A 14433-nucleotide genomic window follows, 5' to 3' on the forward strand; every position below is an offset into this window, starting at 1 on the left:
TTGGAAGGGCGTTGGGGAGGCGCGGTTTAGTTGTCGTGTAGTGCGCGCCATACCTTTAGTTACTCTCCCCCTTTCCCTTCCACCATTCTCTGAAACCTCCCTATCGAGCAAGGGTCTTGTTTGCGGGAATTATAACCCATCGGCACGCGGTCCAACCTCCTCGTGTTTGCCCGGGGACTGTATCACCAACTTGCCAATAAGTTTGCCGGTCCTCTTCTTCCCCCCACTCCTCCTCATGCTCGGGCGAGTCCTTCGACGACGGAGAAGTTGTCGAGGAGACAAGGAGTCCTTAGGGAAAGAGGGGGGAAGGGTGGTTTCTCGTTAGAAAGTTATTTACGGCGGGAACCGTGATAATTGCCGCGCCAACTGGCGCTCGATGTTCCCGCGGCCGAGCGAGAGTTCCCGGGAAGTTGCCCGCGCGCGGGGGAAATTAATTGGACAGTTTCGGTCTTTTGTGTTCCGATACGTCGAGCTGGGAAATCGTTACCTGGGTGTATGGGCGCGTTGTTACTGAGCACGTGGCATCACGCAGCATTCGAAACTATCTACAGCACTAAGAACAAATAAGAAATAGTTCACGACGCAAAAAAAAATATATATTACCTTGAAACGCCGTAATTTCCTGTACTGTCTTCGTTGTTTACTATGGTTGTGGCCTATGTGTTAGAAGTTTTTTTTATAAGATGACTTTCGTTTGGCCTTTCTGTCTGACGACTGTTTGTCCTTTCTCTTTTAACAATTTTTATTTTTTATTATTATTTGTTCGTTGCCCCTATTTATGTCATTATCGTCGTATATTAAAATGTACTTGAACTAAAAGTACTTATTTCAGCAATTTTGCTTTTTGTCTTCAATTAAATAGTGGGTTACAAACCACGGGATTACAGACCCAATTATAATAATTTTAGTCTTTTTTGGATGCCAGGATATACTTAACCCATGACATTCGTCACATTATCAAATACTGGTAGTTTTTTCCAATGTTTGGAATGTTGATGATTGTTATTACCAACCAGCCAATTAGTATCCACTTTATTGACCAAGTTTCCACGAGGTTGACCTAACGTGTTATATATTGTTACCACTGGGGTGGTAACGGCGTCACCCGGTTACCTATGTTTTGTTAACGGTATTTATTTGTTATGTTTAATTAATTTAGATTTATTTATTTCTAGTAGCAGGTAATATATATTTTTTTTTATTTCGAACTTTCCCGTGTTGGTGCGGTCTGCACGTAATTTAACGTACTGACAGTTTGTGAAGTTGGCACCAGTGTGACTTGGCATCTTCGGGGTTTTTCGGTGGAGTCGACGATTGCCGAGTGAGGAGCCGACGAGCGAGTGTGCGGCTTGCGCGACTAGGGAGTGCTGGTCTGGACGCCGAAGTGGGCACTTCGGGACGTAGCGGCGAGGCCTTGCAGATTTGCGGCCGAGCAAGTGTCGTCATCGGGGCTAGTGTAAGTCCCAGGGTATGGCGAGAGGCATCACGCGACGCGAGCGGCGTCGGCGAGTTCCCGGGCCCGGGCGAGCGCCGAGGTAGCGGCATGACAGCACGGCGCAACACAAAGTAAGGCAAACAACTGCATTATTCACCAGCATGAGACTTTCCCTGGCTACAAGACATATTGAGAGTTAAATCGGACCTAGTACTACAATACTCGTGTGCACTCAGTTACGGCGAAGAAACTGTCGTCTCTGATTAACTTTGATTTAATTTTTATTAACTTCAAGATAATAATAATAACTTTTTCGTGGGACAGATGAGAGTTAATAAATGGTACCATAAGTATAATCAAGTAGCGCCCTGCTGTTATGTTACGTTGCTCAGTTGGACTCATTAGTGGACTGTTAGTTTCTTAATATATTAATTTTTTTAAATTTATTATAATATTATTACTAGTTGCATGTATAGGAGTATGAGGATGGTGATATGCTTGTTTATTGATAGGAATAGGTGCTCAAGGTATTTACGCAAATTAGGTACGCAAGGGATATATATTTTTTTAAGTAAATGTTATTTTTATGAAACACGATATTTTTTGTTAGACGTTGAGCCCCATAGTCTCCCATGCTACCTTATTACTTGTTGATGGTAACTGGATCCTACACCCACGCAACAGGGAAGGACGACGTTGACTTTTTGGCTTTCCTGTGACAGTGGAGTGTGGAAGGTTTTTTGTAGACCCCCGGTACTTGTGCTATAGGCCCGGGGCTACAGTATTTAGTGTATTTCATGACTCTGAGGATCATTTCCGAATTACCCAGATGAATCAAATTTACAACACGGGACTCAAACCTGATACCCCTCCTAACAGAAATGCATCCAGCTCCGCTACGGAGGTAGGCTATCTTTGAGCAACCCATTGATAAGTACATTGTTAAAAATATTCGCCTTGAATTTACGAATAACACCGCTAAAAATATTTCCAGGGAACTTAGCTTTTACAAACGTAGATTCACGAATATCTTTGTGAATAGACTGTTACTGTCTTTGCTTACTTTGAGTCATAGTAATTCCTATCGGAATGATTAACAAAACATTAAGTACTCAGCGAAAAAATTTCGTGTACGTTTTGCGTACGTGCCTCTTTACCTGGTTCATGATAGAACTGGGAGGTGAGGATTAGTATATTTTCAGGGTTCTCCATTTCCCTTTCACCAACATATTACATCACTGCAACATACACATTGCTTCACACTTTCTCCGACTCTAATGTCCTCGGCGTTGTGGTGGTTGACACTTTTGCGCCTTTTTGTTTTGGCTCATATTTATTAATAAAATATTATGTTATTTTTTTGAAAATGTTATCATTTTGATGCCATAATATTAATGAGAATAACGTTAATTTTTGAAAAAAAAATGTTTTGAAGGGTGTGTTTCTTTTAAATTATACAATAATACCTATTTTTTATTTATATAATTTTAAAATCTGGGGCGCCACCGCAGCGTAATAAATATTCAAATTAAATTTTACAAACATCATTGATTACAGATTGTGCTAAGTGAATCTATTTATTCAAAAATTTAAGTCCACTTTAAACAATAAACCCCAAGACATTTTATTACGGGATATTAAAAAAACTTAAAACACTTTTTATGTCCACAGTCTATTAGCAACGGAGGAGAAAAAGAACTTGAACGCCGTCCGGAGTATTTTGTACGAAGAACCAGTATTTATTGGGTTAAACGTCTCTTAGAAATCTAGGTCGTTAGGATGTATGATTTATGAGATTTAACGTCCCCTCGACATATAAATCGTTATAATGTATTATTTGTGGTGGTTAACATCTGTTATAAATTGAAGTCGTTAGGATGTATGTTTGATGGGTTTAAACGCCTCGTAGAAACGTAAGTTGTTAGGGTACATTATGCGTCGGAGGTGCATTCTTCGTTTGAAAAGTCCTTGAAATCTCTGCTATTTTTTCAACAGTTTAGTGACCCAGCCGCTGGTGCCTATGACATCCTGCTCGCGAATTCCTCTCTAATCCGCGGGGAACATCTTCGTCTTCCGTGGGGATTCCCCGCGGTGGTGGTGGGGGGGAGCATATATAAAAAAAAAGAAGATCGCGGAGGAAGTATGGCTCTCGCTCGCTCCTTGCCCGCCCGGTAATCAGCCTCGCCTGCCGCCGCCACATCACCACAAATCATCCGGCGATGCTCGAGAGGGTGAGAGAGAGAGAGATTTGAGGGTGGAAGAGGAGGAGGAGGTGGTGGTTTTCTAACGGCCGGTTGGCACGGAACCCAACCCGCTCGCTCTCTCCCGCGAGCCGCCGGTGAGAATGAGCTCTGGCGAGGTCTGCGTGAGCGCATAACTCCTCAGTCTCGGCATCTGGTTGCGAGCATTCGCGGGCGCTCGGCCGAGCAGGACGGTATAACTGACTAATATGTGCTTTAACGTCTCCTCCACATTTATGCTTAATGGGGTTTAACGTCTCCTCCACATTTATGCTTAATGGGGTTTAACGGTTACTCCACATTTCTGCTTAATAGGGTTTATGTTTCCTCCACATTTATGCTTAATGGGGTTTAACGTCTCCTCCACAATTATGCTTAATGGGGTTTAAAGTCTCCTCCACATTTATGCTTAATGTGGTTTAACGTCTCCTCCACATTTATGCTTAATGGGGTTTAACGGTTACTCCACATTTCTGCTTAATGGGGTTTACGTCTCCTCCACATTTATGCTTAATGGGGTTTAACGTCTCCTCCACAATTATGCTTAATGGGGTTTAAAGTCTCCTCCACATTTATGCTTAATGTGGTTTAACGTCTCCTCCACATTTATGCTTAATGTGGTTTAAAGTCTCCTCCACATTTATGCTTAATGTGGTTTAACGTCTCTTCCACATTTATGCTTAACGGGGTTTAAAGTCTCCTCCACATTTATGCTTAATGGGGTTTAACATCTCGTCCACATTTATGCTTAATGGGGTTTAACGGTTACTCCACATTTCTGCTTAATGGGGTTTAACGTCTCCTCGACATACAAAATGTTATAATGTATAATTTATGAAATTTACCATCTCCTGGAAATCGAAGTCATTAGGATATACGATTTATGATGTTTAACGACTAGTAGAAATCGAAGTCGTTTTAACGTTAAATTAATGTGTTTTTACGTCTCGTAGGAACTGGAGTCGTTGTGAGTATATATGATTTAGGGGATTTGATGTCTCTTAGAAATCTAAGTTGTAAGGATGCATGAATTTTCGGATTTAACATCTCATCGAAATTAAAGCCCTTAGGACGAATGAATTTTAGGATTTAACGTCTCGTATGAATCAAAGTCATAAGGAGGTATTATTTATGTGTTTTAACATGTCGTAAAAATGTAATTAGTTATAATGTATGATTTATGGTGTTTAATGTCTCTTAGAAATCGAAGTCTTTAGGATGTGCGATTTATGTCATCTAATGCATCGTAGAAATTTAAGTCGTTAGGATGTATTGTTACCTCTTTTAGGGGAAAAATGCATTTTTTGTAAGTAAAGAGAAATGACTAAGTTAACAATCCACGATTTTTAATTCCAGACCAAAAGAAAGAGCATGCATAACAAAAAATAAGCCGCAATACAAAATACGCAACTTGAAGGAAAACGGTAGCGTCTAACACTTACATTTACATTAAGCGTGTACATTCTACCTTAAACATATTCTATTTACTCACCATAAAATTTTTAAAACAGCCACAATATTTTCTTAAACTAGACGCACAAAGATATTGAACAGCAATCTAAGGCATGTGTCAAAGAAATGTGCTTTTACTGAACGTCAAAATAACCATGTAACAAAATCTCAACCCAAGGCCACTGAACATATTACACTTAATCTACAGTTGATATTAGTCGTAGTTAAGTAATCAGAATCCTTGTAATATTACACGTAACGAAGTTAACACCTTTAACATCACTAGAGAATGGAGGTACATACAAGTTACGTAAATTAATGACAAATTTAAATCGTTAATATATCATGTCCCTTTGCACCCTTTGCATACGCATAGTCCAATATCTAGGCAACGACTCAAACTAACGCAACGGATCAAGCAAAAGGAATAAGCTCACAAATTCTCCCAAACTCACTGTGCCATGATAATCTACGCGTTAATTGAACAAACATGCCAAAGGCCTTACAGACGAGAAGCAAAAGGGAGTGACAAGGGTCTTAAGTCCAAATCGTTCCAGACAGCCACCCGGATAGGCCACAACACAAAACTTACGTTACACCCTGGGGTCTTGACAGTCAGCAAACAAAGACCAGGCAGTGCAAAATTAAGTGTGAGCCAAAATGCAAAACTCATCCAGAAAGTTACTCGTGCTTTTAACCGGAGCAAGTGAAGCAAAGCAAAATTAACATGGCTCGACAAAGACAAAAAGAGCAATTAAACCAAACTGAAATTTCCATGATAGCGGGTCCTAAAGAAAACTGAGAAAATACCAGATCAAAAAAAAATACACTTACATTACGCACGTTGCCCCCAAGATGCGACAGCCAACTTTTATGTAAGTTTAAATATCAAGCTTCCAGGTCGAATTCTACTTGACTCGAAGAAAACGGTAGCTCTTACAACAGAAATCTTAAAAACAGCTTAAAATTAACATAGTGCGCAGGCGCGGAGGAGAAACTGTTACTCCGCTGAACAAAAGGTAGGGGATGAGGAAGGGAAGTGTCTCATGGCCAGGCGAAGTTCGCCGAGGCTACTAAGAAAAAAAAATTAAATTTATGTACTTTTACAAAATATTACTTTGGAAAGCAGTTTCCAATAAATTTTTTTTAATGCTACAAGAGAGATATTGTATTTTTGTATAACACATAGCTATGGTTATTTTTGAATATTTTAAATACTTTCTTTGAGATGATACTGAGTTTTTCTTACAAAAGTTGGTGCATAATTTTATATTTTAATTCAGGTTTTATTAAACCATAAATTTTTTCAAACTATTGAAAAGATAATTGAATATTCATTAATGTAACTTCATTTTGTTTTATTATTCTTATTAATGCGCGGAGTTAATACTGGAACGGTTTACACATAACTTTAACTATTGTAGGTACTGGGAAAACACGAACCATAAATGCCCGGGTAAGAATATGAACCCAGTGTTAATGCGAGCACTATTTTTGTAGTGATAGAGTTTTTTTTCATGTAAATGTACAAATTGACAAATATCTGTAATTTTTAATGAATTTTTCTGTTCCATTTAAAATAAAAAAATAAAGTGCAACGGTCCCGTTGCCGGGTCATAAATATTTCCTGCGGTATCCGCCGATAAGCGCGGCTATTGAAACACTGACCACCAATTTTTTTTTTTTTACATTTTCTTGAGTTTAGGAAGAAAATAAGTATTAAAGATTTTTAAGTTTTTTTATATGCATATGAAATCCAAGCAAAATATAAAAAAAAAATTTTTTTCCATACATAGAAAATGGTAGAAATTGGAACGCGGATTTGTCTAAAATTGAAATCAGACGTTTTAGCGAGAATTTAAAATCAAAATTTATATTTGGTTGTAAGAAAATAAAATAACTACTTTTGGAAGTAAGTGGTGAATGGTGGCTGAACATGCTAGCGGAATCAAACAACAAACGTTAAAAAATATGTGTGCAGGTTTTAAATAACTACGTACGGAATAAATTCTCGATTTGTGACAGAGCATTGCTGCTGGCATTGGTTGTGGTTGTCCACTCTCTTTTTCAGTGTCACTTGCTTGGGCTGGACCAAAGTCAGATGTTAGACCGCAAATAATAATGTTAAAAATTTCATGTTTTGATTTATATCTGGCACTTGTTGACAAATTTATTTATAAAATATTTATTCGGTACAGATTCAATTTCGTAGTGTGTTTCTATTTGTTTTTAACCTAGTTACGAAGTCTTACGTTTTCTTATTTATATTGAACTTAGTTATAATTTTCTAGGCATAGATAGTTCTAACTGCTGTTTTATAAGTTATGATTAGGATCATGGGTTTATATTCCGTGAAAAGATTTCGAAGCTAGCCGAGAGTTAAATCACTGTAGCATCGTCTGTATTTTGCGATTCGGTGAGTTTCTCTCAGGCGCACATATACAGTCAGCGCACCAGTCACAATGATTTAGCTCTGAGAAAACGCATCCTGAGAGTTTCTCTCAAACAAGGCCGCGAGTATTCTCGCAAGCGGCTGCCAATCACAAGGAAGAAACAGTCGGCGCAAGCACAAAATGCTGCAGTCTAATGTGTGCTCAGAATTTGTTCGCGAAAAATTGCCTGCCCCTAGTTTTGATCGTTCTCACTCATGACAGTTTAAAAATTATGTGAATTTTCTTCTAGAATCTTAAGCTGTAAGACTGTTCCAAATCGCGACTCTTTAAATTTAATGGAATTGTAGATCTTTAATTCGGATAAATAAGACACTATGTAAAAAAACAACATATTTTTTCAAGAGAGTAGTTTATAAAATTTAAAAAAAAAATGCATCTATACTCAGCTATTTTCTACCTAATGTATGTAATTTTTTGACACACGGTATATCTCAGTATTGTATGACAATATAAAGAACAACACACTTTTTTCAAGTTAATGGTTAAAAGTACATCTCGCCTAATAGTAGACATAGTGTCTTATGCATCTGAGGTGTAAATATAAATATAAATATATATATATATACATACATACATACTACCACATTCTAGCGGTGTGACCGATGGGAAGGCATTTACTTCTGATTTTTGATGAATTAAAAAAATTTTTGATACAACTGACTTTTATTTATAAAACGGAGCTAAACACCAATTTACATATTTCTGATATAAAAAATGGCAACTTCCATACAAATTTAATCTCCTATTCAAACTTCTAAGAAGATAAATTTTCAAAAATACTTTCTTAATGCTTACCTACGTTGTATAAGGGACTCTTATACAAATTTTAATGTTTTTATACCCACCGTTTTAAGCTGTGCGTTTCCTGTCAATCAGTGTTAGAGTTTTGTTAAATAAGATATATTAGTTTGAATAAGCTAACTCATTCCTCGACGCAGAGGCTGGGTGATTTAAGAAAAATTATAAATGGGGGAGCGGACGGCCGCAGAACGCAGGCGGATGCGAAGGACGGCCGCAGAACGCAGGCGGATGCGAAGGACGGCCGCAGAACGCAGGCGGATGCGAAGTGTTAAAAGATCTCTCCAGTAAATGTCGGCGAGTGAGAAACAGTCGCCTGAACATAGGATCGCCCCGGCAATGGCCGCCGAGGCTGTTTCATAACGCGCAGTCTCTGGTCCGTGCGTGATCGCCGCCGCCTCCCGAACGGACTTATGTGCGGTGACACGATCATTTCCACGGGGCAGCGATCAATAGGCACTAATGTTGCATTATTTGAATGGTTATTTCAACAAGAGAGACTGATTTAATGTGACCGACTAATCAGTAGTACGAGCTCTGAAAGTACTAAGGGTGTCTGACACTGACTCGCGCATCACACGCCCCTCTGCCTCTACGCGGCAAGCACAAAACTGGCGTGCAGTGTAACGTGCCTCTATGGGACTTGTAGCTCTGACACTATAAATCTTTCACTGTGTAATATTAAATGTGAAGTCTCCCTGCACGTATCTACGCAGTGTAAATTTCTGTGTGCTGGAATATTCATACACTCATAATGACCGTGAAAACACCCATTTTAGTCTTTTTTTCACTGTCCCAAAAATACAAGTTATATATGAAACCATGGAAACTAAACTTGCATAGAAACATGAATTGGCTCTTAAATGCTAATCGTAATCAGATACTTTTAATAAACCTCAAACGTTTTGTAAACAGTGCATTACATGGTAGGCTATGTAATAATAAACATTAATAATGGACAAAAAATGTAATATACAAACAAACAGAAAATCAGTCAAAATCAGCAGAAGTTAAAAGTAAAAACAAAAAAAACCAACAGCGCAGAAAATTCTGTAGCAGGAAATATAAAAAAAAATATTGCAGAACTGGACACATTGGCATGAAAACGATGCACAGTTGTAACAACGCAGTTAGTAAAGACAAAAATTAAACGTTAGCAACAGAGCGACAAACCCAGCGATGTGAAAGAGATATATTTCGGGCAACACGATGACGACACGACAGACTAAAACAGTAGGTTTCTTAAGACAAAACAGTTGCGAGTTTCGGGAACTGAGATCTGTTCCCGTTCTCAGGCACAAATAAGCTCATCGTTGTTAGCACACTGTGTTCGTCTGTGACGAAATATTTTTTCTGGCTAGTTTCTTCCACGGAATTTTCTGTGCTGTCATTGTTTCTAACTGTTGACATTTGCTGATTTTATCTCGTCTTCTGTGTGTTTTGTATATTCATATTTTCTGTCCATTATTAAGGTTTCTTATGACATTTAGTGTAATCAGCAATGGTGTATGTTCAAAAATTAATCCACACTATTATATAATTGTAAACAAAATTGTGTTTGACTGTTTGTTTAAGCAGCACGCAAAAACTACTGCACCGATTTTGATGAAAAGTTTTTGTGTTTAAAAGCTTATGCTCTCACTTATAACTGCTATGTGTTTTATTTCGCTGCAATGAAGAGTGCTGTAAATAAAAATATAAAACCATATTTCACAACCAAGTGCAACCCATATAAGGTGAGCTCCCATTTTAAGTTCATTCCTATTAAAGGAGGGACAGTTGTGTGTGACCCTTGCACCAGATGTTACGCGGGTGGAACTCTAATATATACCATTCGAGATTTAAAAAAAAAAAAAATGGAATCGAAATAATTCTTAAAATTTTTCATCAGTTTCCATTTGTTTGTTTCTTAAACATCTCTACGATTTTGCTCCGATTTCAATGAAATGTTTCACACTTGGCCTTCGAAACACGAGAAAGTTAAATGTATATGTAATATTTTCGAGAAAACCACTTCTAAAGTAGAATGTAATTAATTATTCTTGATGAAATTTCGCATTTTCCTTGTTGATGCTTACTTCGTTTCCATGGCTGCAGGCTTTTGCATTCTTGATGATTTCTACGTTTCCATGGCAACGGCTTTTGCAACGACAGTGGCGCACCCACGAGGAAAGACTTGTATATAATGAGCAGTGCGAGTATGTTCTTCCTTTAGACTTCCGCAGCTAATGGTGGGAACTCCGGCTGGTCTTAAATAAATTTCTTGATTTTAATCAAGACCAAATGGCGAGAGATTCAAAACGACTACACACCTGCTGACCTAAATTTTTTTCTCTTGGAGCCAGTGTAGAATACACGAACATGCACAAGTCGACACTCTTGAGTTTTTTTTTTGGCTGCTGGCGAAATTCACTTTCTCTTCGGGTTGCACTACTTGATTCGGTCAAATTAAATTTTATTTGTTCATCATTAGTGTTTTAAAACATTTGCGTTCTGGACTGTCGTAAAAGTAAAGTATATTTTGCAGGTTCCTAACCTTTACTGATCCTTAAAGCAGAGGTTACAGAAATGAATCTTACTGTCAAATTCAATAACATTTAAGTTATTTAGTACAGAACACACTCAAAAGAACTATCAATAAAACATTACAGTACTTACTACATTGACAATTGTATTTGCAAGTAGCTATGGAATTTTACAACCAAAAACAAAGCCCCATCTGCATCCGCCATTACACGTAGGCAATGACAGTTAAAAGCAGTTCATTTTTGGGCTCAAACATTTTCTACGACGTACCTTTCGTGTGGTCCATAACCATACTTAGCGTATGGACTTAAATACTGGGGTGAAAAAGCTATGCCAAATATAGCGTAATCAGATTTTCTTTTCATTATTAATTTTTACCTGTTTTGAATCAATTTTTTAAAATTTATTTGTAAATATGTAACAATGTAAACTCAATAAAAAAAATAATAATAAAACACATAAATTGTTCAGGAAACATAAAACGAGCACTCTTTTACACAGTGCAAAGCCTCATTTGTTTCACTTATAGAGATCTACAGTCATTTTTTAGCCCTAAAAAACAAATAAATTCCCATAATTTTTATGGTAATGTTTAACTTAACGAAGCTACTGCTATACGTCAATTAATGATGTCCAATAATAAAATTTATCTGGTTATACAGATATAAACCTAAAAAAATACCTGTTACTTTAGAAGGCGCTCTTCTGTAGGCTCTCTTATCACACAACTTCTTCCCCTCAGTATGATTAGGCTTTGTCAATATAATCATTTTGTCCGGCAATGTATCGACCTACTCCGTCAACCTGTCACGAAACGTTTTGTCAGCCCGCTTCGCCAGAATCTATTATATCGAACCAGTGACTATTTGCTCGCTGGAAATGCAGGTCAAGGAGACCTCGAACGATAAAATTGGTTCTGAGTGTCTTTAGCCATTTCGCCTAAAAACGCAGTGTTCGCAAAGGATACGGTGTAGGTATATTTTTTGGTAAATCGAACAGAAGTTTTCAAGTTAAATTATAGATATTTGTAAATTTGTACATTTACATGAACAAAACCACATCACTACAAATTAGTGTTCGCAATAATACTGGGTTCGGATTTTTATCGGGATATTTATGCTTTGTGTTGTCCCAATACCTGCGATAGTTAAAGTTATTTGTAAATCGTTTCCTGAACAGTTTTCCAGTTTAATGCTTGAATTAAACATCAATTATTATCAGTATCCCATTTATACAAAAATAACCACAGCCATGTTTTTTTTTTTACCAAAGTGACAATATTATCTGGTATTATTACAAACTATTTCTTAGCAACTGGTTTCCGAAGGAAACTTTTGTAAAAGTAGGTACAGAAGATTTATTGTATGTATAATTGTGTATAAGAGGTAACTTATTAAGAAACGGAAATACAACCAATAAACTGTTGAAAAGGTTTATTGTATATACATTTTATGAACACGTAATGGAACTTTTTGACTTGTACGGCAGTCTATAGGCTGAAAACTCTCGTATTGTCAATAAGCATGCCCCTCCTTGTGGTTACGCCACTGCCGCGCCAATTAATAAAGATAAATTGAAATTCATTTACGAAAAACAATAGTTACAACTAAGATAACCGAAATAAATATAAACCAAAGATGCCATATTGGGTTAAAACATTTTAAGGGCCTTTAAAATCTCATAAATTTAGCAAATATCATGCAAAAATTATTACAGAAAGACTGGATTATGATTCGAAAGTGAATAAATCGTCAACAATGTAATAGCAGTTCCCATGGCGATGAGGAATGCACCATCACTGGCGGTTTCCATTGAGATTATTAGGAAAGTGAGCCAAAAATTAAACACAAAGAACAAATTTTATACAAATTTTTTTTAGATTTTAACATAACAGCTTTCTCCCCTCCCAGGAGGATTTCGTGTGACAAATTTCACGGCTGTAGGCCTCACAGTATCCGCACCTCACAAACGGCAGACAGACAAACTCTCTCTCTTTTATATATATAGAAAACATATAGCATACGCGGATTTGCGCGTTAAATGTACCAGTCTACCATTGATGTAGTAGATAAATAACGTCTATCACAATTTAAGAACGTTACCTTGATTGTTTTATTTAAGAAGAGTACGTTAATAAAGACACAGGGAATTCTCCTACTTATTCGGCAGAAAAATTGACCCGAAGGTCATGCACAACAGATTTTCTTTTTCTTTTGTGAACGACCTTAACGTTTTTTTTTTGACAAGCCGCGGGTGATATTGAGCCAAAAGCAAACAAGGAGAATCCGTTCGTTCAAATAACGAGCAACCAAGGCCAAAGCCTGAATAAATTATGACAGTAATAGCGACCAGCGGGCATAAGGGAGCTTGAGTATGCATATCAAAATTAATCACAGGTTATTTGTTCGGAAATAATCCACTAAAATATCGTGCACTGGTAATATTTTTTTAAATTTTAAACCAACGAAGAACTCTGGAAGCAAATTATCCACGGATATTCGGTCATTTCCGTTTCTTTTTGTAAATTTACGTTTATATATTGTAAATTTACTCCACTGAATACACTATCGTTTTGATGCATGTTAAGAACATAGCACAGAGCTCAAAATTTTTAAACCAATTGAGCTTCCATAAAGTTATTTGGAACACCGAAGAACCTTTTCTTCACTTAAGGTGCACCCTCGATTGATTGAGAAGTCCGTAAATTGACTATAATTTATAACAGCGTGGTTCTACCGATACGGTGTTTTTTTCTACGTGTATTGATTATGGTGGTGATGATGAGGTTATCAGAGCAGTTTATGGTTTAAATATGTATAACCATTGCCGTGTACGAGTGGACATGAAGCGACTGGGCCGCACTAGGTGAAATATTTCTGCGGTGGTTTGCCATAGCCTTCAGTGGTGTAGAGGTGAAAAAAATACAACACAATACAAAACAACACAGATCAACAACACCTGGCCCTGAACCTACAAAGGAAATCTACCACGAGCGGAAAATGCCCGGCCCAGAGGGCATCAAACCTTCGCTTAAACGACCAGAAAAACTCTAATCACCGAGCCAGGAAGTCGTACTTTAACGCCTACCAAAAAAAAAATATTTATCATGGTCTTCTGGTCCAAATTAACGTAGGTGGTACAGCACTATGAAAAACCAAAATAATGACTGATCCAAGTCATCTGTATAATTCTCCATTAGTGAAATCCTGGGAGCTTGACGAAATGTAAGGTTCCCAGTTTGACGGCTTCTGATAAGAATGGTTAGAGAGCGGGGTGTCGAGTCAATGTCCAGGAAGAGGGGAGGGGATTGGCTGGTCATCGGTGAGAAGAAGTCAGGAGAGCAGACACCAGAAAGGTCGAGGGGGGTTTACCGTTGTGAGCGTGGAATGGGGCGGAGAGTAGACACGAAGAGTTGGAAGGTATTTTCTGGTTGTCAGTGTGGAAGGGGTCAGGAGTGTAGACACGAGAGAGGTAGAAGTGGGTTGCTGGTTGTGAGTGTGGAAGGAGTCAGCAGTGTAGGCACGAGGGA

The 14433-nt window shown here is 37.8% G+C and overlaps 1 protein-coding gene across 1 annotated transcript in view; it reads left to right on the forward strand.

Moving 5' to 3' along the window:
• Positions 1-1426: 1426 nt before the first annotated feature.
• Positions 1427-14433, forward strand: part of LOC134527544 (lachesin-like) — a 384121-nt gene continuing 371114 nt past the window's right edge. The window contains exon 1 of the mRNA XM_063360312.1: positions 1427-1566. The gene's annotated coding sequence lies outside the window, so the exon portion shown is untranslated. The remainder of the gene's footprint in view (positions 1567-14433) is intronic.

Source organism: Bacillus rossius, chromosome 1, assembly GCF_032445375.1.
Source record: "Bacillus rossius redtenbacheri isolate Brsri chromosome 1, Brsri_v3, whole genome shotgun sequence".
NCBI lineage: Eukaryota > Metazoa > Arthropoda > Insecta > Phasmatodea > Bacillidae > Bacillus > Bacillus rossius.